At 38.3% G+C, this 15,892-nt stretch overlaps 1 protein-coding gene across 6 annotated transcripts in view; it reads right to left on the bottom strand.

Moving 5' to 3' along the window:
* Nucleotides 1-15,892, bottom strand: part of LRRC28 (leucine rich repeat containing 28) — a 145,238-nt gene that overhangs the window by 56,792 nt on the left and 72,554 nt on the right. The window lies entirely within an intron of this gene.

Genomic DNA, 15,892 nt, shown 5'->3' on the forward strand with positions numbered 1-15,892 from the left:
ATTTCCATAAACAGAATGCTGAAGTGCAGGAGTTTTGGTGAAAATGCAAATAATCCAACCTAGGTGGGTGTCTTTAAATTACCCTGCCAGAATTTCTTAAATGGAGAAAAGGGCTGGCTGGCATGGAGAAAAAAAGAGACACAAAGTGGTGAATCTGAACCAGAAGTCTGTCACTATGGCTTCTGCATCTTGATGAGTCAAGTTTGTTGCCAGGGGGAGAAAAGAACAATTACAGTCACTTCAAGGAACCTGGTTTTTGCTACTTGTGTGATTTTACCATCCATCTAAGAAGAAAATAGATTTATGAATAATAGCAATGAAGTAAGTGCAACTCGTTCATATGAGCTAAATAGATTTCTGGAGTAGAAATTAGAATGTCTTTTGGAAATGTTCATCATGGTAAAGATTATAACAATAAAATGAGATACAGTTTAACATTTTTAGATTTTGTTTAGGCATGTGGCACCTTTTAAAAAACCCAAAGTATACATACCCTATAAAGATTTACTTTAATTCCCAAATTAAATACTTCCATTTACTCCATAATTTCCTCATCATTGATGCCTACAGTTGTCATCTGTTCCATGGTGAGTACAATTAGGTCCTTTTCATACATCAAATCACTTAAGACTTGAGTGAAGATTAGGAAGTTCCTTACTAGGAACTTAGTCCCTCAGGGAAAATCACCCTTTTAGGGGAAGGACATTTACTCTTTTCCAGGACAGCACATTATACTGAAGACCTACAGTCAGCATTGTGCAGGACAAGTCTACTTTCACATCATGGAGACTTAGATGTCGAAGACCACTCTTCCCCTTCTTTCATCCTGTCCCTATTCCTGAGCCATTCCTCCTAGGTTAAGATTTCCCAGGCTCTACCACTTGACAGTACCCTACTGTGCACATTCCAGTTTGTATAACAGTTGGATTAGTATTAGCTATGTCTTCTCAACTGGATAACAGTCTTCTGCCATCTTGGATGCTCAACTGAACAGAGTAGCTTTTCTCATTGCTACAGACTAGGTGGTGGTAAACTATGGCTCACAGGCCAAATCTATCCCGTGGCCTGCTCTTGTCCTGCCTGCAAGCTGAAACTGGTCTCTTTTTTTACATTTTTAAAGGATGGTAAACAACAATAAAAACAAAGAACACGTGACAGAGACCATATGTGGCTTGCAACACCTAAAAATATTTACTATCTGGCCATTTACAGAAAAGGTTTGCTGATCTTTGCTATAGACCTTTTGTTAGTAGGAGAATTTAAAATAATTGTTTTACTTTATAAAAGTAATACAAGTCCAAAATACCCTAACTCGTAGTTATTTTTCTAATATTTACAAATTTGTGCTGGGAAGTTCATACATTACTGCTCAATTTCCTCAATACTGAACAAAATATATACCTGCAGTGGAGCAGGCAGGTAGGATTCAGTATACAGCCTGTGACTCTGAAAGGGAGTTTTCTACTTGAACTTAACTAGTGCACAGGAGAGTCAATTTCACGCTTGGCTCCCCTGGCATAGTATTCCACCTTGCTAAGCCTGTCTATCTCTTTCACAAAACAAAAATGCTTCTGATTTTGGGTGTGTGGGAATAAAACATGAGGAAGAATCATCGTGTTTTATAAGTCATAAGAAGAAATACAAAGAAAAAGGGAAAAGAACTAAATTTAAAAACCAAAAAATGACTATGTGGGAGAGAAGAGCAACCAATCCCAGACTTAACATGGGCAGTGTCAAGACAAGAATGAGACAAGGCCTCTGCCATTGAGAAGCACATCACACACAACCAACAAGGTGCAAGAGGAGCTCAGAGAAGGTTATGTGAAGGCTTGGAGAAACTCTTCCAAAATTTACTGGAGATGGGAATTTGAATAAGGCACAAAGAAAACATATAAAGGATTCCCAGTAGGGCATGGGGGCAGGGTTAAAACCATGAGGAAAGGCATGCAATAAAACTAAATACAGCTTGCACAATGGGCTCTTTGGGGACCAACAAATGACAAAGACCAATGGGAGAAGAGCAGAAAATAAATTCAATACAGAGAGACACAGTTTAGTGGAGACAGGAATGATAATAAATATTGGGTAGAGGAGCCTGGACTTACTATTGTGAGAATATGACATCTCCTGAAGAATCTTAAAGGATGAAGGGATGTTTTTTGGAAAGGTTAGACAGGCAAATATGCAGAAAGCAATGATATGGAAGGAGATCCTGGGCTGACAAAACGAGTAGGCATTTGACTAGAACAGATGCAGTGCGATAGAATTTGAAGACAAATTCCAGAGGTACTTTAACAAAAGCATGAGGTAGGCTTGATTTAATATGAAAAATAATAAAATAGGAAAAAGTCAAAGACAGTTACAAGCTTCTGGACTATTACACTTTAAGTGTGCTGATGCCAATTCTAAGAATTTATTTTTATAGAAAAACAATAAAAATGTCATCAATACCTCTGAATTGCATTATTTACAAACCATCTACTTAAAGGTATTTGAAAAAAATCCATCAAAATGTACATGGAAGCAAGTAACATAAATGATTTTGAACATATTTCAAAAATAATTAAATGTGCAAAAAAGTGTTTTTACATGGCTGCAAAAATTACTAAGGCCTGTACTTTTTTTTCATTATTGTAAAATGGGGCAACAAGATGTGATTATGAATTTAAATTTTGATGAGAAATATTAAAAGACTTAAGCTTGATAAAGACCAAGTAGGATAAATACAAAGAGACCCACACCTATACACATCATAATCAAACTATAAAAGATAAAGATACATAAAAAATCTTGAAAGCATCAATAGAAAAATGGCTCATCATGTTCAGAGGCAACAAGAAGGTAACTAAAAATATACAGTTAAAAAAGTTGGCACAGTAATTGAAATTGCACACTAAAAATATTTATCTAACATTAAAAAAGGCAATAAAAGGAGAGGTACAGGGAAAAAATACAAGATATGTAGACTACACATGGCAAAATGGTTGATGTATTAATAAACGTAATCATATGAATAATTACATTAAATGTGAACAGACTAAATAACCCAGTCAAATGGGAAGGCTGTCAAATGCATAAAAAACAATATGCTATCCATAAGAAATACACTTTAGATTTAAAGGCACAAATAGGTTGAAAAGTAAAAGGATGGAAAAAAATACATACCATGCAAAAAGTAACATAAGAGAGAGCAGCTATATTCATATCAGAAAAATCAGACAAGAAATACTATAAGAGGCAAAGAGGAATATTTCATAATAGTAAAATGGATAATACTTTAGAAAAATAAGTCAACTATAAATATATAGACATCTAACGAGAGTCCAGCATTATATAAAGTAAAAAACTGACAAAACTGGAAGGACAAGCAGACATTGCAACATGATAGATGGAGATTTTAATACATTACTCTCAATAAAAATAAAACAACTAAACAGAAAACCACCAAGAATATAGAAAACTTAAAACTACACAATCAGCCAAATGGGCCTGGGCCATAATTCTAACAGACACACTCCTGAGAACCATAATGCCAAATGTTGAAATCCTGAAAGATCCAAAATCCATAGAGTGTAAAATCTTGAATGAAAACCACAATCCTGAAAAATCAAAATCCCAAAAGTATAATTCTGGAAAGAAGTAATTTTTAAAAAGTCCTTTTTAAAAAAAGACATGTATTTATTTTATAAAGAGGGTTTATTTTAGAAACATAAAAACCTAACAATACTTGACAGGTCACTTTACACAATAAAATAGGCAATAAAAACATATATTTGTGCAAGTATAAACACTTAGATATATTAATCATAGGTACATGGGTATAATAGCTACAAGCAGAAAAATCATATTCATAAGGAAATATGTCAAAAAGCAAAATGCATAAATGAATACCACTATGCTTGGCAACTGTGTGCAGCCAGCTTTATAACTGCAGTCAGCTGCATGAAACACCGTGTTGAACAACCTAAGTCTTCTGAAGAGATCAATGAAAAACTATGACAGGTCAACCACTGAATACACAGTTATCCATACCCAAAGAGTCAAGATCTCAAGAAATGTTATCTTTCACATATGCAGATGTACAAAATGGACATCTCTTCATTTACTGAGGAAGTTTCAACCTTTTTCATACATGCACAGTGCTTATACCTAAGCATTGTAATAATGCACTTTCGTGGACTCAAATTTATAAAAATGCAAATTAGAACTCTCGAAATGTTTACACAATTTATACCTCCAGTGTTGGAAATTATGCGAAGATGAAATGCTCAGCATAACAAACTGGCACTATGTGTGAAGGGGCAGAAGTTGTACACCATTGAAAAATTTGGCAGGGGAGATTTCTTGTATTTTTTTGCTTGCACTTTCACTGCTAATATCTTCAAAACACTCTCTCTACTTGTATTTGGAGGGTGGTTGTGGTCTACAAATTTTTGAAGTGTATGCTGTCTATTTGAAAGTCTGGTTATTGGGGGCGGAGCAAGATGGCCGAATAGGAACAGCTCCAGTCTCCAACTCCCAGCGCGAGCGACACAGAAGACCGGTGATTTCTGCATTTTCAACTGAGGTACTGGGGTCATCTCTCTAGGGAGTGCCGGACAATCGGTGCGGGTCAGCTGCTGCAGCCTGACCAGCGTGAGCTGAAGCAGGGCGAGGCATCGCCTCACCTGGAAGCGCAAGGGGGAAGAAATCCCTTTTCCTAGCCAGGGGAACTGAGACACACAACACCTGGAAAATCGGGTAACTCCCACCCCAATACTGCGCTTTAAGGAAACAGGCACACCAGGAGAATATATCCCACACCTGGCCGGGAGGGTCCCACGCCCACGGAGCCTCCCTCACTGCTAACACAGCAGTCTGCGGCGATCTATCCGCAAGGCAGCAGCGAGGCTGGGGGAGGGGCGCCCGCCATTGCTGAGGCTTAAGTAGGTAAACAAAGCCGCTGGGAAGCTCGAACTGGGTGGAGCTCACAGCAGCTCAAGGAAGCCTGCCTGTCTCTGTAGACTCTACCTCTGCGGACAGCGCACAGCTGCAGTCCATTAGGGGAAAGAGCGGGGCCGCTGCAGACCGAACGACTCTGTCTGACAGCTTTGGGGAGAGCCGTGGATCTCCTAACGCGGAGGTTGAGATCTGAGAACGGACAGACTGCCTGCTCAGGTGGGTCCCTGACCCCTGAGTAGCCTAGCTGGGAGACATCCCCCACTAGGGGCAGTCTGACACCCCACACCTCACAGGGTGGCGTCACCCCTGAGAGGAAACTTCCAAAGAAAGAATCAGACAGGTACACTCGCTGTTCAGCAATATTCTATCTTCGGCAACCTCTGCTGCTGATACCCAGGCAAACAGGGTCTGGAGTGGACCTCAAGCAATCTCTAACAGACCAACAGACAGTCCTTCTGACTGTCAGACGGAAAACTATCAAACAGGAAGGACACCTATACCAAAACCCCATCAGTACGTCACCATCATCAAAGTCCAGAGACAGATAAAACCACAAAGATGGGGAAGAAGCAGGGCAGAAAAGCTGGAAATTCAAAAAATAAGAGCGCATCTCCCCCTGCAAAGGAGCGCAGCCCATCGCCAGCAACGGATCAAAGCTGGTCAGAGAATGACTTTGACGAGATGAGAGAAGAAGGCTTCAGTCCATCAAACCTCTCAGAGCTAAAGGAGGAATTACGTACCCAGCGCAAAGAAACTAAAAATCTTGAAAAAAAGTGGAAGAATTGACAGCTAGACTAATTAATGCAGAGAAGATCATAAACGAAATGACAGAGATGAAAACCATGACACAAGAAATACGTGACAAATGCACAAGCTTCGGTAACCGACTCGATCAACTGGAGGAAAGAGTATCAGCGATTGAGGATCAAATGAATGAAATGAAGCGAGAAGAGAAAACCAAAAGAAAAAAGAAGAAAAAGAAATGAACAAAGCCTGCAAGAAGTATGGGATTATGTAAAAAGACCAAATCTACGTCTGATTGGGGTGCCTGAAAGTGAGGGGGAAAATGGAACCAAGTTGGAAAACACTCTTCAGGATATCATCCAGGAGAACTTCCCCAACCTAGTAGGGCAGGCCAACATTCAAATTCAGGAAATACAGAGAACGCCACAAAGATACTCCTCCAGAAGAGCAACTCCAAGACACATAATTGCCAGATTCACCAAAGTTGAAATGAAGGAAAAAATCTTAAGGGCAGCCAGAGAGAAAGGTCGGGTTACCCACAAAGGGAAGCCCATCAGAATAACAGCAGACCTCTCGGCAGAAACTCTACAAGCCAGAAGAGAGTGGGGGCCAATATTCAACGTTCTTAAAGAAAAGAATTTTCAACCCAGAATTTCATATCCAGCCAAACTAAGCTTCATCAGTGAAGGAGAAATAAAATCCTTTACAGATAAGCAAATGCTTAGAGATTTTGTCACCACCAGGCCTGCCTTACAAGAGACCCTGAAGGAAGCCCTAAACATGGAAAGGAACAAGCGGTACCAGCCATTGCAAAAACATGCCAAAATGTAAAGACCATCGAGGCTAGGAAGAAACTGCATCAACTAACGAGCAAAATAACCAGTTAATATCATAATGACAGGATCAAGTTCACACATAACAATATTAACCTTAAATGTCAATGGACTAAATGCTCCAATTAAAAGACACAGACTGGCAAACTGGATAAAGAGTCAAGACCCATCAGTCTGCTGTATTCAGGAGACCCATCTCACATGCAGAGACATACATAGGCTCAAAATAAAGGGATGGAGGAAGATCTACCAAGCAAATGGAGAACAAAAAAAAGCAGGGGTTGCAATCCTAGTCTCTGATAAAACAGACTTTAAACCATCAAAGATCAAAAGAGACAAAGAAGGCCATTACATAATGGTAAAGGGATCAATTCAACAGGAAGAGCTAACTCTCCTAAATATATATGCACCCAATACAGGAGCACCCAGATTCATAAAGCAAGTCCTTAGAGACCTACAAAGAGACTTAGACTCCCATACAATAATAATGGGAGACTTCAACACTCCACTGTCAACATTAGACAGATCAACGAGACAGAAAGTTAACAAGGATATCCAGGAATTGAACTCATCTCTGCACCAAGCGGACCTAATAGACATCTATAGAACTCTCCACCCCAAATCAACAGAATATACATTCTTCTCAGCACCACATCGCACTTATTCCAAAATTGACCACATAATTGGAAGTAAAGCACTCCTCAGCAAATGTACAAGAACAGAAATTATAACAAACTGTCTCTCAGACCACAGTGCAATCAAACTAGAACTCAGGACTAAGAAACTCAATCAAAACCGCTCAACTACATGGAAACTGAACAACCTGCTCCTGAATGACTACTGGGTACATAACGAAATGAAAGCAGAAATAAAGATGTTCTTTGAAACCAATGAGAACAAAGATACAACATACCAGAATCTCTGGGACACATTTAAAGCAGTGTGTAGAGGGAAATTTATAGCACTAAATGCCCACAAGAGAAAGCAGGAGAGATCTAAAATTGACACTCTAACATCACAATTAAAAGAACTAGAGAGGCAAGAGCAAACACATTCAAAAGCTAGCAGAAGGCAAGAAATAACTAAGATCAGAGCAGAACTGAAGGAGATAGAGACACAAAAAACCCTCCAAAAAATCAATGAATCCAGGAGTTGGTTTTTTGAAAAGATCAACAAAATTGACAGACCGCTAGCTAGACTAATAAAGAAGAAAAGAGAGAAGAATCAAATAGATGCAATAAAAAATGATAAAGGGGATATCACCACCGACCCCACAGAAATACAAACAACCATCAGAGAATACTATAAATGCCTCTACGCAAATCAACTAGAAAATCTAGAAGAAATGGATAATTTCCTGGACACTTACACTCTCCCAAGACTAAACCAGGAAGAAGTTGAATCCCTGAATAGACCAATAGCAGGCTCTGAAATTGAGGCAACAATTAATAGCCTACCACCAAAAAAAGTCCAGGACCAGATGGATTCACAGCTGAATTCTACCAGAGGTACAAGGAGGAGCTGGTACCATTCCTTCTGAAACTATTCAATCAATAGAAAAAGAGGGAATCCTCCCTAACTCTTTTTATGAGGCCAACATCATCCTGATACCAAAGCCTGGCAGAGACACAACAAAAAAAGAGAATTTTAGACCAATATCCCTGATGAACATCGATGCAAAAATCCTCAATAAAATACTGGCAAACCGGATTCAGCAGCACATCAAAAAGCTTATCCACCATGATCAAGTGGGCTTCATCCCTGGGATGCAAGGCTGGTTCAACATTCGCAAATCAATAAACGTAATCCAGCATATAAACAGAACCAAAGACAAGAACCACATGATTATCTCAATAGATGCAGAAAAGGCTTTTGACAAAATTCAACAGCCCTTTATGCTAAAAACGCTCAATAAATTTGGTATTGATGGAACGTACCTCAAAATAATAAGAGCTATTTATGACAAACCCACAGCTAATATCATACTGAATGGGCAAAAACTGGAAAAATTCCCTTTGAAAACTGGCACAAGACAGGGATGCCCTCTCTCACCACTCCTATTCAACATAGTGTTGGAAGTTCTGGCTAGGGCAATCAGGCAAGAGAAAGAAATCAAGGGTATCCAGTTAGGAAAAGAAGAAGTCAAATTGTCCCTGTTTGCAGATGACATGATTGTATATTTAGAAAACCCCATCGTCTCAGCCCAAAATCTCCTTAAGCTGATAAGCAACTTCAGCAAAGTCTCAGGATACAAAATTAATGTGCAAAAATCACAAGCATTCTTATACACCAGTAACAGACAAGCAGAGAGCCAAATCAGGAATGAACTTCCATTCACAATTGCTTCAAAGAGAATAAAATACCTAGGAATCCAGCTTACAAGGGATGTAAAGGACCTCTTCAAGGAGAACTACAAACCACTGCTCAGTGAAATCAAAGAGGACACAAACAAATGGAAGAACATACCATGCTCATGGATAGGAAGAATCAATATCGTGAAAATGGCCATACTGCCCAAGGTGATTTATAGATTCAATGCCATCCCCATCAAGCTACCAATGACTTTCTTCACAGAATTGGAAAAAACTGCTTTAAAGTTCATATGGAACCAAAAAAGAGCCCGCATTGCCAAGACAATCCTAAGTCAAAAGGACAAAGCTGGAGGCGTCACGCTACCTGACTTCAAACTATACTACAAGGCTACAGTAACCAAAACAGCATGGTACTGGTACCACAACAGAGATATAGACCAATGGAACAGAACAGAGTCCTCAGAAATAATACCACACATCTACAGCCATCTGATCTTTGACAAACCTGAGAGAAACAAGAAATGGGGAAAGGATTCCCTATTTAATAAATGGTGCTGGGAAAATTGGCTAGCCATAAGTAGAAAGCTGAAACTGGATCCTTTCCTTACCCCTTATACGAAAATTAATTCAAGATGGATTAGAGACTTAAATGTTAGACCTAATACCATAAAAACCCTAGAAGAAAATCTAGGTAGTACCATTCAGGACATAGGCATGGGCAAGGACTTCATGTCTAAAACACCAAAAGCAACGGCAGCAAAAGCAAAAATTGACAAATGGGATCTCATTAAACTAAAGAGCTTTTGCACAGCTAAAGAAACTACCATCAGAGTGAACAGGCAACCTACAGAATGGGAAAAAATTTTTGCAACCTACTCATCTGACAAAGGCTAATATCCAGAATCTACAAAGAACTCAAACAAATATACAAGAAAAAAACAAACAACCCCATCAAAAAGTGGGCAAAGGATATGAACAGACATTTCTCAAAAGAAGACATCCATACAGCCAACAGACACATGAAAAAATGCTCATCATCACTGGCCATCAGAGAAATGCAAATCAAAACCACAATGAGATACCATCTCACACCAGTTAGAATGGCAATCATTAAGAAGTCAGGAAACAACAGGTGTTGGAGAGGATATGGAGAAATAGGAACACTTTTACACTGTTGGTGGGATTGTAAACTAGTTCAACCATTATGGAAAACAGTATGGCGATTCCTCAAGGATCTAGAACTAGATGTACCATATGACCCAGCCATCCCACTACTGGGTATATACCCAAAGGATTATAAATTACTCTACTACAAAGACACATGCACACGTATGTTTATTGCGGCACTATTCACAATAGCAAAGACTTGGAATCAACCCAAATGTCCATCTGTGACAGACTGGATTAAGAAAATGTGGCACATATACACCATGGAATACTATGCAGCCATAAAAAAGGATGAGTTTGCATCCTTTGTAGGGACATGGATGCAGCTGGAAACCATCATTCTTAGCAAACTATCACAAGAAGAGAAAACCAAACACCGCATGTTCTCACTCATAGGTGGGAACTGAACAATGAGATCACTTGGACTCGGGAAGCGGAACATCACACACTGGGGCCTATCATGGGGAGGGGGGAGGAGGGAGGGATTGCATTGGGGAGTTATACATGATATAAACGTTATGCACATGTACCCTAGAACTTAAAGTATAATTAAAAAAAAAAAAAAAAAAAGAAAGTCTGGTTATTGCTTGACCATTACAATTAAGTGATTTTCTGTATTCATAGCACCAATTATATTTTAAAATTTATCCTTTACTATTAATTAGCCGCATACACTTAATTTATCACAGCGTTTTTGCAAGGGAACAATTTCACTGATCCCTTCCATTGTGTTAGAAGGAATATGGTAAAAAGGAATGATACTTGGCTTCCCCAATACCAAATCTGTATTAGAGGTTTTCAAAAAGACACAGCCAATGAGATACGTATACAGATATATGAGAAAGGATTTATTAGGGGAATCAGCTCATGTATGAGAAGTCTCATGACAGACTGTCTGCAAGCTGGAACCCTGGGATGTCTACAGTGTGGCTCAGTCCCAGTCCGAAGGCCTCAGAACTAAGGATGCCAATGATGCAATTCTCAGTCTGAGATCAAAAGCCTCAGGACCTGGGGGTCTGCTGGTATAAATCCTGGAGTCTAAAGGATGGCAAGCCTGGAATTTTAATGTCTAAGGCAGCAGGAGAAAAGGCTGTCCCTTCTCTGAGACAGAGACCAATTCGCCCTCAGTATTTGCTCTCTCTGGGCCCCTGGCCTACTAGATAGTGCCCACCAGTAATGAGGGCAGATTTTCTCTACCTGGTCCACTCAGACTCATGTGCTAGTCTCCTCTGGAAACCACCTCACAGACACACCCAAAATAATGTTTTACCAAGTTTCTAGGTATTTCTTAATTCAGTCAAGTTGACACCTAAAATTAAGTCCACGAGTCCACTCCTTGTCAACCTGGCACTCATATGTGTCTCCTTAAATCATACCTAATTTCCAAATAAAGACAATAACAAGGTAATAGTTCCACCTAACATGATGCAACTATCCTGGTACAACCAAAATGTACTAAAACTCCTTCCCTAGAATTAGGCTTTCAGGATTTCAACATTCAGCATTTTGATCTTTCACGATTGTGACTTTCAGAATTTTATATGTTAGGAGTTCTGATCTTTAGGAAATTTGATCTTTCAACATTTGGGGTTCTCACATTCAGGATTGTATCTTTCAGGATTACGATCAGCACTGCAACCAAACTGACCTAATTTGACATCTAAGAACACTACAGCAAAATACACACATTCTTTTCAAGTGGACTTGGTATATTCTCCAGGACAGACCACATGCTAGACTATTAAGTCTCACATTTAAAAGAATTCAAGTCATACAAAGTATGTTCTCTGATCAAAAGGTAACTAAATTAGAAATCAACAACAGAAAGAAATTTGGGAAATCCCCATACCTGGAAATTAAACAACACACTTCTAAATAACTCATAATAATAAAATAAATCAGAAGGAAACTTTGAAAATATTTTTGCCAAATAGAAACAACCAACACAAGACATCAAAATTCATAGAATGTAGCCAAGGAAATGACTAGGGAGAGATTTAAAGCTTCAAATGCCTATATTGGAAAAAAAAGTTCTCAAATCCATTTCCTAAGCCTCCACCTTTAGAAAGGAGAAAAAGAAGTAAAAACTAAATCAAAATAAGTAGAAAATAATAAAAATTATAGTAGATGTCAATGAAATAGAAATCAGAAAAGCAACAGAAAAAAATGTCAATGAAAACAAAAGTTAGTTCTTTAAAAAGATAACAAAATTGACAAACCTTTAGCTAGACTAACCAAAGCAAATAAAGACATACACAGAAAAAGAAAACTGACTTGAATTACCAAAACTGAGAACAAAAGATGAAATATCATTATTAACTCTACAGAAATTAAAAAGATTAAAAGGACATACTATAATATGAACAAATGTATTTCAACTAATTAGCAATTTGGATAAACATACTTCTAAAAAGATACAAATTACCAAATTCAAGAAGTAATTAAAAATCTAAATAGATATATCACAAGTTAAAAAACTGAATTAGTACCCTGGCGCAGTTGCTCACACCTGTAATCCCAGCATTTTGAGAGGTTGAGGCAGGTGGATCACTTGAGGTGAGGAGATTGAGACCAGCCTGGCCAACATGGTGAAATCTCATCTCTACTAAAAATACAAAAACTAGTTGCGTGTGGTGGTGCACACCTGTAATCCCAGCTACTTGGGAGGCTAAGGCAGGAAAATCGCTTCAACCTGGGGGACACAGGTTGCCATGAGCTGAGATCGCGCCACTGCACTCCAGCCTAGGTGACAGAGCAAGACTCTGTCTCAAAGAAACAAACAAACAAAAAAACTGAATTCGTAATTTTAAATCTTTAAATCCTCCCATAAGAAAGACCAGGTCCAGATGGTCCTTGTCAACCTGCTTTTCTGTTCTATCAACTATTTCAATTCTATTATATATTTAAGGAAGAAATAATATCAATTGTTCACAAACTGTCTCAGAAAATAGGAGGAAAAACTTCCCAATTCATTCTATGAACATTACCCTGATACTAAAACCATACAAAAACATCATAAGAAATCTACAGACCAATATCCTTCATGAAAATAAGTGCAAAAATCCTTAACAAAATATTAGCAAATGAAAACTAGCAACACTGAAAATAATTATTTATCATGAACAAATGGGTTTGAGATGTTTCTGAGTGTACATTTTTTTTAAAAGGTGGGAAAGAGAATCCAGAAAAGCAATAAAAAAAATACCGGCAGGCATCATGAACCAGAAATTGTGAGAAATTACTGGATGACAGAAAAGAACAGAAATTAAGTTAAATACAGAAATACCACAGAAAAGTCAGCAGCATCAACAAAGTGGTCAAAGCCTCTGTTAGCCACCATCCACCCAAGCTACCTCAATAGCCTGGTTCTTTCCACAAAGTTGAATAGTAACTTAGCTGTATATTTGGCTTTTTGCTTTGCCCCAGGACATGACCTTTTAAAGGGCAGGGACTGTCTTGCCCATCTTTGCAGTAACATGCCTTAGCTCTGTGCCTGGAACACAGGAGGCACCATTATCATTTTGCTGAAAGAATAAACTAGAATGTGATTAGCATACTGTAAAATGGCATCTGGACCTTAATGGGGGCCTGAAGTTAATTTTCCAGTTAAGAAAGTACACCTTTTAAAACCTTTCAATCATTTTTTTTTCAATTTTTTAAAAAGCAAAGAACATAATCTTATTTTATTGATATTTTATGAACTGGGTAATGACCAAATCTGAGAACACCACTGTAACTTATATCCTCTACAGAATAGAGAGAAATAGTGAAAAAAGGTAGGTGAGGGCCCCATAAGAGGCCACACTCCAACATCCATACCGAGTCTGTTCATGTCTCCACCTCCACTGTTGACACTGAGCTCAGCCTATTACCATCTCTTGCCTGAACTCATCCAACAAGCCTCCCCATTGGTCTTCTTGCTTCTATTCTCACTCCCTCCAATCTATTTTCTATACAGAAGCCAAAGTGATATTAAAATATACGTCAGATCATGGTCCTTCCCTGCCCCAAACTCTGCCCTGGCTTTCTGCTGCACATCAATAAAATCTCTAACACCATCTTACTAGCAACATGGTCTCCAGATCAGCCCTGGCCCACCTCTCTCCCCTACAAGTGGGTCTGATGCTAGAAATGTAAGGTTGGTTCAACACCTGAAAAATCAATGTAATATACATGTTCACGGAATAAGAATAAAGCATTTTACAAAATCTAAAATCCACTCATGATAACTACTCTCAACAAACTAGGAACAAAAGGCAATTCCTTCAACCAATAAGGGGCATCTACAAAACACCTCGAGCTGAGAACACTAGGCTAATGGTGTCAGGCTGAGTGCTTTCTCCCTTAAATCTCCCTTGTGCCTACAAGGCAAGGAAGCTGAGTGTTTCCATTGCTCTCCAACAATATACTGGAGATTCTAGCAAAGGCCGGAAGGCAAAAACTGAACAAACAAAAAGCATCAAGAATGGAAGAGAAGAAGTAAAACTTTCTTTATTTACAGATAAAAATGATCCTTAGTAGAAAATACAAATTAAGGGATCCACAAAAACTATTAGAACTAATAAACAAGTTTTAAAGAGTTGCTAGATACAAAATCAATATCAGAAAATCAATTGAATTTCTATATACCAGGAAAAAACAATTTCAAAATTAAATTAAGAAAATAATTCCACTCACAACAGCACCAAGAAAAATTAAATACTTGGTAATAAACTGAACAAAAGTAGTACAAAACTTATATGCTGCAAACTGCAAAATACTGCTAAGAGAAATTAAAGAAGATCTAAATAAACAGAAAGATATTTCATGTTTATAGGTTTGAAGACAACACTGGTGAGATGGCATGCTCCCCAAACTGATCTGTAGATTCAACACAATCCCTATCAAAATCCCAGGAGGCTTTTTTTGGTAGAAATTGACAGGCTGATTTTAAATATTTATTGCTGTGTCATGCTGAATTTAATGTTGTATTACTGACATAGAGTTACAATGCATTCTTTTTGGAATCCTGAAAGATTCCTTCTCCTTTCACACCACTCCCAATCCTTTCTACCCCTTCCCTGGGAGCAAACATAAGTCTGTACACCTTATTTCCGTAGTGTCTCTAACTTTACAGTTGTTTGCATTGTTTACTTTTGTGCTAAATATACAATACCTCGAAACTTTTCAGCTACTTATAGAGTATCCTGAAAATGATTTTATTATTGCCATATAGTACTTACTTAGATTAGGCATAAAAATAACATTATGGTGTCAATTTCAAAAGAAAAATCCAGTAAGTCCCCTTTAAATCATAGTTCTGTGCTGATGGACAATGACCTAACCTAAAATTTAAATGGGAATGGGAAGGAAGCCACCCACTCCACACCAAGCTGGTGACCACAGACAGTCAATAACAGGCTTGCTATTTTTAAGCACTTGCTTTTTCCAGTACCACTAAAAATAGCTCTAAGTTGAGCTCCAGAGCACACTGGGCTGAGAACATATAGAAATTCCTCTTTATCCACGGTTTAGCTTTCTGAAGTTTCAGTTACCCGCAGTCAACTGCAGTCTGAAAATATTAAATGGAAAATTCCAAAAATTAACCATTCATAAGTTTTAAATTTCATGCCATTTTGAGTAGTGTGATGAAATCTCGTGATGTGAATCATCCCTTAGTCCAGTGTATCTACACTGTCTACCCTCCTTGCCCATTAGTCACTTGGTCATTTAGGTTATCAGATCAAGAAAACGTAGTGTATATAAGGTTCAGTGCTATTTGAGGTTTTAGGCACCCACTGGGGGTCTTGGAACATACTCCCACAGATAAAAGGGGACTACTGTACAAATAAATAAAAGACAACATTTCAATGCCAAATTTCATTTGGTGTACAGTAAGTCTTCCTTTTCATATCC

The sequence above is a fragment of the Trachypithecus francoisi genome, unplaced genomic scaffold (assembly GCF_009764315.1).
Source record: "Trachypithecus francoisi isolate TF-2019V2 unplaced genomic scaffold, Tfra_2.0 Lachesis_group3, whole genome shotgun sequence".
In the NCBI taxonomy this organism is placed as follows: Eukaryota; Metazoa; Chordata; class Mammalia; order Primates; family Cercopithecidae; genus Trachypithecus; species Trachypithecus francoisi.